This window comes from Empidonax traillii, unplaced genomic scaffold (genome assembly GCF_003031625.1).
Source record: "Empidonax traillii isolate 1590-97213 ecotype Southwest subspecies unplaced genomic scaffold, ASM303162v1 scaffold46:size3806547, whole genome shotgun sequence".
Lineage (NCBI taxonomy): Eukaryota > Metazoa > Chordata > Aves > Passeriformes > Tyrannidae > Empidonax > Empidonax traillii.
The window spans coordinates 706,613-724,161 of NW_020955239.1; the positions used below are offsets into that span (position 1 = coordinate 706,613).

Below are 17,549 nucleotides of genomic sequence, written 5' to 3' on the forward strand. Positions count from 1 at the left end.
TCTTCCTGTTCTGGGTCTTAAAAACACAATTATCTGAATAAATATAGTATTTTCTTCAGTTAAAAAGGTCACCAAATCAACAACCTACATAGAAGTAGACAAACTCAAGCAAGTGAGACCAGGTGAAAAGAGAACCCTGCATAACATCTTTCAAAGAAACCCCTAACAGATTTTTAATCACGATACTGTTCGATGTCAAAGAAAATACAGCGTATTTAATCTACCCAGGTAAGAAGAGCAGGTCAGAGAGCACTCAGGACTGGGTAAGGAAGAGTCCCATGCCACAAGGTCAAATTACCTCAAGGACAGGTTGCAATGCTAGTTGACTGTTTTTTGTACTTGTTTTGCACTTGCACAGCATGGAATACTGCTCTATTCTGACTCACAGCACAACAGTATAATGTCCATCAGAACATGTATATTCCCACGTATAAACAGAAATCTTCCATATTGTCATCCAGAAATGCACATATAAATTCAAGCTCAGTCAACCACACAATGTCACTGAACTAAAATCTGAGTCCCATAAAGTGACACTGCTTCAAAATCTTGGACTGCATTAGAAGAAAACTCAATATTGAGTCCTGTGGTCATGGGGAGCAACAGGAAAGTTTACAAGGACCCTGGGCTAATTTTGATAGAACTTGAAGAAAATATACAACAAGTATAAAATGTTTGGTATAAATACTTACGCAAGAGACAGAAAAGGTTCCTTCAGAGAAAGGCCACAAACTGATTGTGAGTGATCTGAAAAGGAAAGGGAGAAAGAAAAAAGGAAATCAAGTTACAATAAAGACACTAAATTATACCAATACAACAATATAAAACTGGCATTGAGGAGACTTACAGATGGTGGCAATTCCCATAGAAGAGGAAAAAAAGAGTAAAACCAGTGTTTTAAATTCAAAAACTACATAGATCTTGAACGATTTGAAACTACCTGACCCCAGAACTAGGTAGCTCAGAAAACTGGTAGTGGCTCAGGAGCCTTTCGGTCCTGGGATAATTCCAAGTCAGCAAAGACTAAATATTCTCTGGTGGCCTTTCAACAGTCTCTGTGAAATAGGCTTGTGGCTCCTACGGACAAATGCTCTTATCGCAAAAACACTGCCAGACTTGAATGGCATCCTTCTTACCAGTCATGCCAGATATACAGGATTCTGAAACAGAACTCGCCTTCTTGATCCTGACCCTCACAGAAGAGGGGTTAGGCTTATTATTAGGGCTGAGAATGCTTACATCACAGCTGATAGCTGCACAGAAAAATTGTGTTGTCTTAGTTCCTTCTGTCAACATAGGACTTTTTGGACTTGATTGATTTGTTAACCTAAGGAAAAAATGACTGCATGAAAGTGGAATGGCTAAAGGATTGCAAACTTCTGGTAGACCACAGGCCTGCTATGGAGTATCTAAGCTTTATTGTCAACCTATTTCCATATTTGTTTCCAAAACATATTAACCTGGGATGAAGCAACAAACAATATTAATCAAAGCCTGATGCTCTGAATTGTAACAAGAAGATATACTCCTGTTGGACACACAATAAACAAAGGCAAATGCTCCCCAAATGTTCAAAGCCACAAATCAGTCCTGTACCGGCTTCCCTTCACCAAGCTGAGACAAAATTTTGGTCGAAAGACCAGACAGAGCTCTCCATAAGGTTGCTATCAGGGGATGAGGAGCACAGTGGACAAAGACCATGAGACCCATGTCTGTGCTACAGTACTTAAGACATGGCCTCAACTACTGTTTCCTGTCTAGTTACAGGGAGATAGGGAAATACAAACCTGACTTGAGACAATGAAGGAAAAGGGAGCTCTCACAGCAGAGAGAGGAAAGGCAGACAGAAAATTTGTTCAGAGTTACGGCCACTATTTGTGAGGCTTATGGTCCTGGTAGAGGAGAGTGTGAGAGAAAGCATTTTTGCATATCTAGTGGTTGGTCATCTGCAAGCGAGGTGGAGGAAACAGAGCAAAGAGCAGGGAGAATCATAAAAGCTCCTGAGCAGGAAACAAGATGCTTACAGCATCCTTCAGATAGGCCACCCAGAGAGGCCCTGTTTAACTGCAAATTTCTCTTTAAAGAAGCTGACTGATCCACATGTATGACTGCTCTCACATGCATGAAACAGATAACAGGATGGATTCTGCCCAGACTGAAAAGCTGAAATGACATAAAATGAAAGGAAGGGCAAGATCAGGCTGGTGGAGAGAAGGTCACTATCTTACTTTGAAGAATTCATTATTCTAATAAACTTCAAGGGGGAGGTTCTCCTGGTGGAAAAAAATCTCCATTGCTAAGCACATATCTCTTATTCTCCTTTACATTGCCCCTGAAGATTTAACCATTGAAGCCCATAGGCTCATCTGTAATAAATGACATGTGAAGGACTGTTAATGGCTGGTAGTTGGGTAGTATTTCTTTCAGGGTTCTGGGCAGATGGGACTGTGAGCTGCAAACCAAGGAAGAACCTGAGACAAGAGATCTGAGCCAAAGAATGTGCCTTGGAGGCCCAGAGTTAAAAAAGAAAAAAAAAAAAAGAAAGAAGAAAAAAATTGAAAAAATTAAAAAAAAAAAAAAAAAGAAAAAAAAGGAAGGAAAAAAAAGTAAAAGGAAAAAAAAAGTGGGAGGTATCCAGTATGGGAAAAAAACCCCAGAGAATGGAAAATTTTAGGCTGAGTGGTTAGAGTTTGGCTCTGTTATTAGCAACATAAAACAAGGTCTCTTAAGGGAAAATGTCAAGCAACTTTGACAACATGGATGCCAAAGAATTCTACAAATTACAGCCTGAGATTCTGGAGGTGCTGAGTAATGACTTAACCAACAGCACCACCAAATTTGCTGAAAGAAGTGAACGAGATTGTTGTGCCTAATTAAAACTGTAGGGTAATTTTAGACAGGCACAATATGCTAGAAGCTGCAAACCAGAATCTGGCAAATCACCAGAACTGAAACACCGTAATTTTTTAAATGATTGCAATTGGTCTGGACACTTGATTACCAGTTTTGTTCAAAATAAAATATATGAAAACAAAACTTTCCCTGTAAAATACTGGAAAAACAAGACGTGTCTGAGGAAGCTATGATTCATTCCAGGTTAGATAACTGCAGAACACGTATGCGGGAGAGAAGTGGGCCAAATCCCGTTCTCACTGCCCTGTGCAATCATGCTAACTTAATTGAAACCATGAGCAGAACCTGAACCATTAAAATGCTGGGGTGAAACATTTTATGATATGGCACTGTTGTTCACTAGAGACATTTAACCTAATTACATTAGATTAACACAGTAGATTTCTTCAAGATATATTATTATATAACAACATAAGAAAATGCAGTCTAAGAAAGCTGACCATTTTCTCCAGGTTGCTCTGTTACAAGCAGAATAGTAACCTGTCTCTATTTATGTTGTTTGTTTTCAACCCAGTATAGCTTTGTTGGGTGGAATGGACAAATGGAATCCACTGATCTTTTCTATATTGAATTCCAAGTGTTCATGAATCATTATTACTTGGAAGCTGTTTTGGCCATTGGACAGAATAACCAAGGGCTAAACTTAAGCCCGTCCTTGCTTTATTGTGGCTAGATTCTGCTCACTTTCTCTTTCTTTGTTGCATGAATAAATTTTATTTAAATCACAAAGACTAAAAGATAAGCAAGGTCTGAATGTTAAGGCTATTTAGGAATCTAGTCCCCCCCGGAGTTTAATGAGAATAAGGTTCCCAAACACTGAAGAATCTCTGTTTATGGGGAGTTGAGATGGTGAAAGCCAGTGGTATGACTTACATTACATGAGCAGATAGCAGATTTATGAGGCTAACTACAATTTTCAAAAGTGACTGAGGCATTCAAGTCAAAGTCCACCCAAAATCATTGAAATTTGGGCTGTAAACCATGCAGGAACTTGAGAATATTTTACCTTTGTTAGCTTAAGCATTACTTTCTTTCAACAAAATTAATTTCTTAGGTGCCAAAGACATTTTTGCAATTGGCATTCAGTTGCTTCTTAGAATTTATTCACTAAATGGCTTGAGTTAACCTGCTTCAAGTGTAATTCTGCTCCACTTTTGCAAAGTGATGTAGGATCTCTCTCATATACTGCACTACCAAGGTGAGCATTCCTTCAGCCCCAGCTTGGGAAGAAGTAGGCTTGAAGGACTAACAACAGATCCAGATAATCCTAAAACAACTGGTCTGCCTGGAAACATTTTCACCCTTTACTGACACGAACCAGTGAAGGGCACAGCTTTATCATATGTAATCTACTCAGTGAATTGGATCTAAGACGCAGTCTTGTTTTCCCTCCCCTTCTGAATGCTCTACACCTGCTATCTAAACTAAAATTTAATCCCAATGGAAGATAAAGAAAATAATTTACCAGAGAATTCCTCAGTTCAGAGGGGGTCAAATGGAGCCAGTGCCATACTGGGGGAATGCAGTGAAAGAGCAGACTCAGCTGAAGTTCATTGGAGCCCTTTAAATGCTCTGAGGGGGCAAAGAGGCTGCACTGCATCTCTGACACAGCAGAGACAGATTACAGCAAAATTAAATTGAGGATTTTAGTGGATATAATTGCTGTTTTTATATATTAATGAATAACAATAATACGTGATTCTAAACTGAATACCAGGTTTGACATTTAATCTGAGCGCTCATACTATCCATAAATGTTCATAAACGTCACAAGACCCCTACCCTTTGATTGAATTACAATCTAGTATGCAATTTAGGAAACACGGATTAATCTACATAGATTTATATTTCTGCAGGTTACACAGTTATTTGTTGATTTATACCCTTTTCCCCTAAGTGTCCTTTTCACTGAGAACCCAGGAATATACATGCAAATCCTTAATAGGAGAGCAGCTCAAAATCCAGTGACCAGCAGCAGATGGAAACTTGTTTCAGAGAAATCTATACTAATTATCATTTGCCTTTTGAAGTCACCTCTGCTAATGGCCAGCAGAATCTTAGTCCCTGTGATATCTCCTATTACCTTCACATTACTTCTTACTAAAGCCAGCAATCACCTAACATGTTTCTTGGCAATGCTGTGCAATTAAAGAACCTTTCAATCAGCTTGCTGAGGAATCCAGAGATGGAAAGGGCTTTAATATTAGGAGTTAATTACAAGAATGCAGAGGAAGGCAGTCAAATGTTATGTTAGCATACCAGAAACATGACAACGCCTTAGCCACAGATGTCACACAGGAGGTAAGGGGCCACATCAGGAAAATTGACATGGCAACAGAGAGAGGAAAACGATCCTCAAGTTCTCCCTTTCTTTTTTTTTTTTTTTTCTTTTCTTGTGGTCATTCTACTTCATGTGGCCACCTCCTCGAGCAGTCAAAATACCTGGAATTTCAGTCACCTATATTAACAGGCTTCACTGCACAGTGGTGTCTGCTTAGGGACTGATAATGACACCTACTCAATCAGTGTGTCACAGCACAAAAGTGGTCCGAAAGGCCCATCAGAGAAAAGCAGTTCTCCAGATCTTGACCTTTGCAGAGGCCTAATTCTGCTGCCTTCGAAATCAAGCAAGTCTTTGCAGAGGATTAACTGGGCAGATTCCTGTTCTTCCTCTGCATCTTTAGCTCTGTATGCCTCCTCGAGGAGGAAGCTCCACAGCCTGGGCCCCTGTCCTCGTGGGCTCGTTTAGTCACACAAGACTGAAGAGAAGGGCTGGCTACTCTACCTAATATGAAGGGAAATTACCGTTGAGCTGTTGCTGGGAAAGGGATGAACTGAGAGGTGCTTTTACAATTGAAAACTTTTTGCAGTGAGGGAGAAAGCTTGTATGGAAGAGGAACACTGCAAATTCGGCTTTAGAACCAAGTATATGGCCATGTATCAACTCTTAATCTACAAGACTGGAGAATCAAAATAAAATGACTTTTGAGAAATGACAGGGAGTTTTTCTATTTATATTGAGATTAACATACATTTGCATACACTGGTGCATGTATATGTATTTTTGCTTTGTATCATTAAAGAATTTGAAAAAAATCTACTCAACTACGGGTGCACATGCCCTTTTTAATGCAATAAACAGCCAAATTGTTGTTCTGTAGAGAATACAGTGATGACTTGAGAACAATTTTGAGTCGATATTTATCAATAATGCTTCCATCACTCATTTTCCAAAGACAGTTAATTTAGAAGCTACAGTCCACAAAAGATAATAGAAAAGGCAACTGATTGTTTCCCCTCTTAAATTTGAAGACAATGCCTTGCAGTTTACCTTGACACATACTGTAAAGGATTTATGACACAGTTCAAGCTTATATTTTCTTTCACTAGTATATTATTTATTATCATTGTTAAATTTGGGTTGGAAAATTTAGTCAAAGGAGCCTTCTAATTTTATTTGATTTTTTTTTGTAATTAAGAATACTTAAAACTTTAGCCTTGTCTTTTTCAAATTGAGAAATATGTAGTGAGAAAAGGAGACTTAAAATGTGTGATACACATGCACACACATTAAAATGCTTTTATAAACCAGAACCTTCACGGACCCTTAACTAGAAAATACAAAAGAAAAGTCTTGATGCAATAGATGTTTCAGCACACTCTGTCTGCCAAGAAGGCTGGATAATATTATGTTTTGATAAGACAAAAGAAATTAATGCAATCAAAATCGGGACTTTCATGTATATGTAAGCTAATTCAAAAAGACAACAAGCTGACTCATTCCACAGGTAACTCAGCCTAAAATAAGTCCTAACAGCTGTTCTCAGTGAACACAATGAGATAGATGAAAGAAGAAAAGTAATCTCTTGCATCTGCAAACTGAGCTCTAATTAACATCCTTTGGAGGTCTCCTGCTCCCTAAGAACTTCAGTCAAGAAAGGTCTCTATACAAAGCACTACCTCTGAGGAAAACATCTTTAAAAGAAGAGCAGGAGAGCTCTCTGGAAGCAACAGTGCATTACAGTTTCAGTTGCTTTAACAGGCTCAGGATGAGAGCAAAGGTAGCCAAAAGTGAGGAAGAAAAATGTTAAATAGATTCTTGTTTTCTAATGTAAATGTAGTATTTCGAGCATGCACCTTGACTTAAAGATGGCCTGAAATAATACTGCTTTTATCTTTCAGTAACTCTAACCACTGACTACATCTTTGAGGAATTTGTAACAATATGTTGGAACTTATCTTTGAAAACCTTAGATAGAAGAAAACAGAAAACATATCTACCTAAATATTAGATGATATATACCTAAAAGTTTCGCCTTTCAGGAAGGTGGAGCTTTTTAAGGTCAGACACGAGACCTTAAAAATTATGTCTTGTGTCTGCTCACACCTGTAGGTGAATTTTCTGTTCTAATGGAGTGTGGTCCAACTGGCAGCTCACAAGTCAGATCTGTTGCCTTACACCATAGCCACATCAAATTGTGCTCTCCTTATTGTGAGCTGGATAAGCAGTGAAGCATATCTTCTGCTTCCTTGCTTGGAGATTTGCAATTCTAGTGCATGGTCAGTGTTCCTTGTACCCTCTCAAGTACCTATCCTGAATTCAGCAGTTCCAAAACTGGACTACACAGCATAAGAAAACACAATCAAATAATACTGAATTATTTAGGCAGACTCAATTTCAGTAACCAAAATGTTAAGCTGAGCAAATAAGGTATTAGGAACTAAATGCATCTTTATTAATAATAGCAATTAGTGAAGTTACTATTAATAAGGAGATAATTGCTATAAAATCTAGTGATACATACAAATAGGTTACTAATGTGAGGAAGTGACCCTGGAAAATGAGTTTAAGTTATTGGTTGGGAGCTTTCTATTGCTAATTATGATTTTCTTTCTGGGTATTAATGTTCCTCCAGCATGATCTGATAAATCTGGTGGTGTTGTGATCACTTCTCTAAATGTTGTCTTTGGATCATATGTGGTCCCAAGAGCCATGACACCCCACTCTATGTAATTTATTTCCACAGTGAGACGTGCTGACTCTCCATAATATTTCTTTCCTTTTAATGTCTGACTAACACTGAATTTGGGACATAAGTACTCTGGTATATCACTTTTCCCTGATGGCACTGCAGATGAGAATTGAAAGGCACTGGCTAAGTTTGTGAGCACCACGATGCTCAGAGAACATGTTGGGCTAGGGTGGGGGGCACTGGTGAAGCCTGAGCTGCAAGGGGACTGGAGGGTTGTGCAGGGATGTGGAGGTCTGCATCATCCATGGGTGCTGGGGGCCAACGGGTACGAGCAGAGTTCTCGCAAGCCCCAGGCTGGGGTTACACTGAACTTTAAAAATCCAGCTTGCTCGCTTTGGTGAGAGCTGTACGGTTTTGGACTAGAACACGAGGGCATATGTTAAATTAGGAGCAAAGTGGCAGCAAGATCATTATGGAGAAGTGTGAGCACGTCAAATCCATCGTCATAATCATTTAAAGAAACTGTCAGGATGTTTTCCTGACTGCCTATCCAATAAAGAAATAAGAATTTGACTATATGAAGACCTGTATGAAAATCTTAACCTGACAGATACTGTACACAAGAACTGCACATCCTTGAAGGATAAGATAGCATATGGTTTCTGCTCCATTTTTTACAGTTTGTGCTGCTTCAAATATGAACTGTGTTCTTGTGACAGTATGCAACATTTGGAACAAGACTAAAAGCATTGCAGAAGTATTCCACTTTCCTTTAAACCCCTGCAGACCCACTGAAGTCACTGGGGTTATGCAGCTGTATGCAGTGTTAAGCCTTTGGCATCTACAAAGACAAGTTAAGTATGAGCTTTTTCTGAGCTTTCCAGAAGGAGAATCAATTTGTTTTTTTCTAAAAGGCCATAATCAATACTTTGGAATTTATTTTTCACCTGTTTCTTCTCACTTTATGTGTATTAAAATAAATCAAAACTACCTTATAAAGACCCACTAAAACGGCTTCTGGGAACAATACTCTCCATTTCATATTTGGTATGAGAACAGTGTACTCTGTAGAAATGCTGTTCCTTTTGTGATGCGTGCCCTGACAACTCAGTTTCAGAGGAACTAAGTTTTTCATTGTTCTTTTATATGGGAATGCATGGTTGAAGCCTCAAGAATGCAGTCTCTTATCACTGAATCTGATCCCTCTTATCAGCAAATCTGATGGTGTTTCATAGGATCCTGTTCCTAATCCTAAGTTTTACTGCTAATATATCCAAACCACCTCCCCTCCTGATTCCTTGTTGTATCAGTTTCACTTTGACACGCCTCCCTCCCTGACCCTCACCACCTACACGACGCTGCAGGAAGGGAGTTTAGGTTGTGCAACAGCAGACTAGCTTAGACGGTACTTTTTACCAACTCTTCTACTTTAACTGGAGTATCCAGTTAGGGTAGAAGAGTTGGCAAAAAGTGCCATGATAGTATAGATAGAAGAAAAGACAGGGTAGTAGACTGAATCAAATTATTGCAAAATGTACCTGAAGGGAAAAGGTATATGCCCCAGTCAGACATAATATAAAAGAAGTCACACTTGTGAGTAGCTAGCACATCCTCTAGTACGAGCATGAAGTGACACTTCTGTTACACTCCTGAACTTCCCCTCTTGAACAACCAAACCATCTTCGGCTATCTGAGCCTGGCAATTTCATTTGCTGACCCAGTCAACAAATAGATATTATACTGATGGGAGCCCCCGGTGGTGTAGAGGAAAACACACTGCACTGTCACTGCAGAGACCCGGGTTCGATTCCCGGTCGGGGCCCCTCCCCGGGCAGATGGAGCTCGTTAGCCCTGTAAGGCAATCCATCTACGTCCTGAGGACCTCGCTGCCACCGTCCAAGCGTGCTTGGCCCTGGCACATGAACCTCAGGATTAAAGGGTGGGCTCAGTTCCGCGCACACTGTGTCTCACCTAAAAAATCCAATGCGCAGGCTGGAAGGTGGAAAGACCTTCTCCGGTTCTTCGTTCGCGAAGAGACTGGCCACCATTATACTGATACCTGAATTGTGGAGTATGCTTTGTGATTACATGAATTATTTCTTCGGTTTTCCAAACTTCCCAGTTTTCCCCAACACGGTACAGCTTTTCCATATCTATATGGCTCCAGAGAGCAACTAATATGCCCTAAAGCTGTGAAATTCAATACACATAGTCTCTCTCTTTTTTGTTTGTAAAAAACCCCCAAACAAACCACCAAAAAGCTGAACATCACTTTTTGCTTTATAGGGGTAATTGTCCTTATTCCACTGTTATGGAATGAAAAAACAAAAGAAGAGAAAGCTAAACTAATCTTGAAGCTGATCAATACTAAAGTAGAACTACAAAATGAACTCACATCTTTTGATACCCAGTTTAGAGCCTGTATCACATCAAATGAGAAGAAAAATCCTTATAGAAACCTGAAAAGCCACCTGCATGCTCCTTTCAGTGAAGAAAAGCCAATCCCTTTGATTGCTGAAGCCAAACCAAACAGCAGACACAGAGATTTTACAAAGTCTCTTAATGGTGAGCCATAGTTTATGCTACTTTTCAGCTTTCCTGTAAAGCTAAATGTCCATTTCACAAAGACAAAACCAAAACCAAACAATTCCAAGAACTTATCCAATCTCAGTTTACATAGTTCACTGCATCCATTCAATTCAGAAACACAAACCCTTCTTTATGGGTTGGATTTGAATACAATCATCATACCATTTTCCCAGTTATCTAAAAATGCAACAACTTACCATGATCGAAAAGAGGTTTATAGGTGAGCCAGTTTAAGAAGCAGCAAAATAAACTGGCTTTATAGTCTAAGAACACACTTCTGTAGATGGACCCTGTCTCATAAGCGATTGCAGAACTATATTCAGGAATAGTTTGGGAGACAAGTGGGTAGGGGAGGAAAGACTCAAATCCAATGGATACTGTATAGTGTGAGAGCAATGCTAGCTTTATTTTGCAACCCATTATTTTCATATGAACATGAATCAAAGAGATAAACTATGCCAATTTCTTCGTAGTTGACTTGTTACAGGATATTGTGAGTCTTCGCTAATGACTCCTTGAGGTTGGATATTACTGTGATTAGGAGTTGAGAGGATAGAGGTCTGAGACCTTTCAAAGGAAACATTTTGTTCAGAACTGCTACAAGAAAATAAAGTCAGCATTACAGTAACTTTAACAACCCAACCAGGATAATGGTCTGTTCATGCAGACAGTGCTTTTGCTATTTTAAATGAGGGAGATAAACTTCATGTAAATGGGAAGCTGAGATAACCAGCTATTCAGTCTTGAAGATCAGAAAGCTGTCACCTTGAGAAATATGAGTATCTGTGGAAACACTCTGGACAAGAAAGGAAGGCATCTATTAGCAGTTGGCAAAAAAACCCCACCTCCAAACACTTTAAAATTTACTTTTGGTTTGTGGCACAGATAAATTAATTAATGAATTTGAGACACTTTGACACCCTTGGAAGCCTACTGAGAAAGGGTTTGGTTTTATGCTAAAGCAGGCTGTAGGCAATGCTATTCTGCACTGCCAGTTATCCCAAAAAGACTGGTGGCTGTGCCCATCATCGAGGTTGACATGAAAAGCTCTACTGGCTTCATTGAGAGTGAAGCAAAGAGGTACCTCTACACTATGTTCCCTTGTAGCAAAGGCAGATAAAGAGCATTCCTTTAAGACAAATGCAGGTTTTGTGGGATCCTATTCCCCCCCAGTTCTTATTGGCTTGCAGCATAAAATCTTAGTTTCCTTATTGCCATAAAACTGAGCTTAAAATAACAAACTTCCTTAGAAAGTATGCTGTGAGGGGATGCATTTTAAAATAAAGCATCTTTTTTCTTTCACTATCAACTCTATCATTTATCAGCTCTAGCTTTTATCTGCAGCATCTATCACTCGCCACTGTGGTAGGATCAGAGGCAACAGACCCCTTTGGAATCTCCAATAGTGTAAGGTATCTGGCAGAGGTATCACCACATTGTGGTGAACCCTCACTGGAGGATTTTAAGTTAACCATGTATGTGAGAACAACTATAGAGTTTCTTTATTCAAAGCACTCAACAATATCCACTTCAGTGCAAGTGAAATGGTGAAAAATACTGAGAAATATCTTATGTATTCAGAGCTTTTTACTGCACAGAGATATTAACAAACCAATCTACACAGCTTAAGAGCTTAGGTCATGTCTCCACCCTAAAAGAGCCTTGAAGAAAAGTTATGGACTAGACTAATGAGAAGACTCTATTTACTAGCAGAGCTATATAGAAAATGCCTGTGTTTCCTCAAAATATGTTTTCCTGGGAACGGGTCAGTGGAAAGGCATACCATGTCACCTGGGAGATGATAACTGTTTTCAATGAAGGCAAAAACCATGTGAGCAAAAAATCTCCCCCATGCACACCATATAAAAGTGAGCCCTGGGAAGGGTTTAATGGAATCAGATTGTCAAAACGATGAAGCTGAAAAAGCTTTTACAGATTACGTCCATGACAAAAACTGTAGCATAATGTATATAGTGCAGAGTGGTTTTTGTCATGGCAAAAAGGAAGGAATATCATTAATTTAGACACTAAGTGTAAAGTTCTGCTGAAAATCTCCATGGGATAAATCAGAGAAATACAGCCTTGACCAGACAAATGGAGCCAGGCAAGTCCCAGTTCTTGTTAGAAGTTATCGAAAGTGCCATTGAGTTTTTAAAGTCTGTCATCTCCGGTAGATGATAGGAAAAGGGTTGGGCTGTTTTCTTCAGATCTACAAGCATCTGGCTACAGTCTTGCTGGGGCATATACATGATTGGAATTGAAAATGAGCTCTTTTAAAAGTGCTTCTTAAAGGGACCCTATTCATACACAGTACTTTCTCCCCACATCTTTTATGGGAAAAAAGCTCATTATGGTCACACAGACAAATGCTGTATAATCTTTCACCCTGTCCACTAGCAACGTGTTCAATCCAATTTACAGCACTTCCCGCTATTCTACTTCTGGACTCCCCACACAGCTCTCCTAAATGCATACCCATCCTGACCCACTGCTCCCCACCTGCTGCTCTTTCAATTTCAGGCTTCCCTGGAGCACTGACTGCCATTCATGCCTAATAGCAAGGTGGAGCAACTTGATTAGACAACTCTGAAAAGTGAAATTTCTGAGCCTTTTTTAGACACAGAAACACCATAATTAAGACACGTAGTACTGTATGTTGGAATGCTCTGAGACAGAGATGAGAATGGCATTCACTTCAGGAAATGTCATTTTGTACCCGTGACAATATATATTCATCTGAAAAAACAAAACTTTCTGATTGAAGCTCCTTTAAACTCCTCAGCTTGCTGTGAGATCTATCTTTGCTCTTTGCATCCACTTCCATGTCAGCACTAAGGGCAATAGGGGCTGGCAATTAGTAGAGAGAAATTTTCAAGGAACCATTTACTTGGCAAATTCATATCCTTATTCTCTTCTGGAAGGTCTATCTGCAAACTGCAATTTTTTCCCAACGCAGCCTATTTTTTTCATCTACCTTGGCCAATTCTGCTCACTAAACATATACAGTCTGCTTCAAGTACTTGACGTTTGGAGCAGGGGTGCAAAGGTGGGATCAAGCAATGCAATAGAACATGTCACACAACTGACGTATGGCATTGTTTTTGCATCCTGACCCGATTAATGTTAAACCACTGAACCCTCAAACCATGTACTTAAGCCCATGCTTAACTTCAGATGTGTGAATGCGATGGGATTCAAGCAATTAATTAAAATTTAACCCTTACTTCCTTAACTTTAACCTTTACTACCTTAACAGAAATGGACTTATGCACGTGCTTAAATAGTTTGCTTTGTAAACTATTTAAGACTATTTATAGAGCTGAAGAATAGGGAAGAAGAGATGAAGACATGATTGTGATTTGGATACATTCAGGATTAGAGGAGAGAAAAATGCTTCTATGAAATTATAAAAGACGGTAACTTCTTTTGGAAGACAAAAAGCATTTTTGATGCAATACCAGATTTATTAATACTCACTCTATAGCTTTCCAGTTAGGGATGCAGTTTGATTTTCTCTCACGATTTTTTCTTAAGCTAGTCTTATATGTATGTCCATCACCATTTGGAGAAGATCAGGGCAGCTCCTGGGCTGATTCCTTTGCCTGCACAAGGCAGGTAAGAAGCATGTGCAGAAAGCCATCTCTCACAGCACTTACTACTTACAGGGTAAGAACGTATGTGAGCAGATAGTTCAGTACCTGAAAGTATATGAGCATGTGATATTTCAGGCGGGCCGTTTGCTTTGACTAGAGTAAAGCCTGCCTTGCTTGAATGTTTGCACAAAGCAAACACACAGAGGGCGTGGCTACAGCTAAAGTAAACTCATTTGTAAAAGTAAGTGAATACTCACGGACTTATTGTCTGTGTGTGCATTCATGGCCACACAGTTGCTCTTTTATTAGGTATAAGTGGCCTTTCTGGCTGACACTGAGAAACAGGGCATCAGTGCTCATCCCAAGGAAATATTCACATCTGCCAGCTTCCCTCATCTGTCAATATGCCCATGCACAGGGCAGGAGCAGGGGTGAATCAGAAGGACTGAGCAGGACTGACAATAGAGCTTGCATCAAAGGTAGTATTTCCCTGTCTCTCTGAAATGCAGGCATTTTACAAGCCTTTCTCCCTGAAGGAATTAGGATTAGACTTCAAAGCTGCAGAACAAAACAGAGTCATACAGGCACACAATTATTGGACTAAGTCCATGGACAATGATACCAAGGGGTTTAACGTTCATGAGATCTTTTCAGACTATTGTAGTATCCTTTCTGTTCTGAGAGTTCTCTTGCCAGCAAAAGCCTCCAACCCCTCTGGTAGTGGCCCCAGTATTAGCTGGTGTGACAGCACCATGTGTCCCCAGCCTCACCGGTGGTATCGTATTCCCACTAGAAAGATTCAGTACACATCTTTCATGTTTCTTAATAAAGGAAAGGATTACAAGGTACTAAGAGTATCAGACATAACCCCACCAGTCCCTCTTTCACCCCAATTCTCTTCTCCCAAGATACTCATTACGTCAACTCTAAATTAATTTATCTTAGGTAAACAGCACAGAAGTATTATAAACAGAATCAACTCCTCTTCAACTTGCAACACTTTTTTTCTTTTACATTCTTTACAAACAGAAGTGGAAAAAAATAAAATATGTACATAACAGCAAATGTTCTCTCACTATTTTTCTTTTTTTTTTCTGTTTTTTTAAACTGTTTTTATCTTATATAAACAGTGGTGATGGAACTATAAACACCATTATTCCACCTCCATGTTAATACTCTTATTATCTTGCATAAACAGAAGTGAACGAATATGTACATGACACCAATCAATCCTTAGGAAAAAAAAAAAAAAGGAGAGAGAAGTTTTTATCTTTTATAAACAGCGGAGGAAGAACTTAATGAATTCAAAATGTAGTTTTCCTGTTTATACTATTATGATCCGAAAGTAGAAACCAAATGATGTATATTCAACATCATGCAAGCAGTCAGTTATGAAATACCTTCTGCTGACTCCAAGAGTAAATGCAGCATTAGTGAAATCTGCAGGTCTGAGGGATTTGAAACCAGTGATCTGACTTCAACCACAGAGCAGGAGATGCACTGTCTTCTCCTATGATACTTTTCCAAAGTTCTTCAGTCCTTCCTTGAAGTGCCACCCAAGATAGAACAGGACACCTCAATCTCTGTGGTGAACCCTTAGCAGTTGGTCCTTCTGGTGAGACTGCCAGACACAGGGAGGTAATTAATATAGACGGGTTTTGTGTAATTTGGACACCTACCATTAGAAACTGGGCTCAAACCCCGAAGTAATTTCACAGAGGCCACCCAACAGCTGTTCGATAGTAATGACGTAATGACTTTGGGGCATGACTGACCTAGGTCAGATTTAAACATGTAACTACAAGCTGATAGGCTCCATATGTCAGTACTAATCCCCATAACCACCCACGCCTTCTGCCTTCTTATTTTTGTGTGTGCTTGTTTCTGGCTGATCTTCTAAAGCCCATCTCTGAGCCTAAAAGATTCTTCCCTCTACCTCATATATCAGCCTTAACCAGGATGAAGTGTAGTTTCAGGTTTTTTCCCCCTCTACCATAGTTTCCTATGGTGGATCCTGTTTTCCTTTGCTTTATGCATGCAGTGTCTACCTCCTTCTCATCCTAAATTTTCAGCAATGGCAACTGGGTTTCCCACAAAGGATGCTTAGAGATTTTTTTTTCCAGGGCCTGTTCATTTTCAAAAAAGGAGCTGCTCTTCAGATTGATGATGTCCTTCTCTGCTATTATCCCTTGCAAAAGCAACATGCATTTTGTTTCAGCCAGTCTGTGTATAAACACATGCTGGGGTCTCCTGCATAGACGGGTGCAACTGGCAGCCCAGGTGGTCAGCCTTGCATTTCTTTTAAAAGCATTTATTCCCAGGTTTCAGACTGAATACAGCTTTAACTTGTATCCTGCTGCCCCATTCCCCACAAAGTTGGGACCTTTGCACAGGAGGAGAAGATCACTTGAAAAATTAGAACTCAGTTCCACTGCACAGATTTTAACAGCATTCATGGTCTGAACCACCTGCTAAAGGGCAAAAATCTCTTCTGTGGGTTATCTATGTGCTAAGGAGATCATGAAGGGAAACCTCTGCAAGAAAATTCAGGGGAATTAGGGCCAACCAGGGAATGCAGAGCTCCTCTGTTTAGGAATTAGAAGCAAGAGTTTTGCTTGGCAGCAATCTGCTTTGCTGCTTCTCAGACTGTGAAAAGAATTTCCTTAAAATAATAATTGCTCAGATAATCATGATGCAGTGATCGTGAATACAGAAAGTGTTGTTCCCCCTTGTTTCCCTCCTTTCTTTTCCTTATATTTAATTTATTTGTAAATTATCTGTAAATTATCTGTATTATTTGTAAATAATCTGAGACCCAGTTAGTGACCCTTATGCTTTCTACCAGAGAAGAGCCCTGATATGCAAAGTTCTGCAGGATCTATGTCTGAATTTTCTCTCCTCACAGGGATGTTAAGTTTACATTCAGCAGCCTTTATCTAAAAAGGCTTCTTTAAGCACCAAATTAAACACACAGGGAGAAGTAAGGCCTTTCAGAGGAGGGTAGCCAAAAATTGAAGAAAAAAAAACATATTTCACCATTTGTTTTGAAAACACCAAAAATGATTAAAACATATTATAAATGAAACCAAACTAAGAAAAAAAAATCTTACCATATGAACAAATTCCCTGCCAAGTTCCATTTTTAAATCAAAGCCATTTTAGGCTCATATGTTGAAAAAGAGAGCCTTAAACTAACAAACTTATGTAATGGATTTTAAAAAAACTGCACAGACGTGCTTAACTGAAATTGCCAAATCTGTTTGGACTACATGAGGAGAGAGAAGGAGGAAAGGGAAGGATGTGCAAAGGTTTGGGATTCATCTGTGCAACTGCCCCCAAGTTGAGACTCCCTTTGAAGTTGGTTCCAGCTTTCAAGGAGCCAAGAAAGATGACTCACTCCATTCTAGTTCCCCCCCTGCCCCCTTTCAGTAGACCTCAAAGTTTGGGACAAATACAAACGGGCTTCCTTACCCATAGTAAA

General features: G+C 39.5%; 1 protein-coding gene across 13 annotated transcripts in view; it reads right to left on the reverse strand.

Annotated features, from left to right (window-relative positions):
• The window catches only part of ZBTB20 (zinc finger and BTB domain containing 20), a 502,030-nt gene that overhangs the window by 140,198 nt on the left and 344,283 nt on the right, over positions 1-17,549 (reverse strand). For 12 of the 13 annotated variants that reach the window (XM_027878846.1, XM_027878839.1, XM_027878837.1 and 9 more), the window contains one exon: positions 693-747. The exons of the other annotated variant lie outside the window; for it this stretch is intronic. The gene's annotated coding sequence lies outside the window, so the exon portion shown is untranslated. The remainder of the gene's footprint in view (positions 1-692; positions 748-17,549) is intronic. 13 annotated transcript variants of the gene reach the window in all.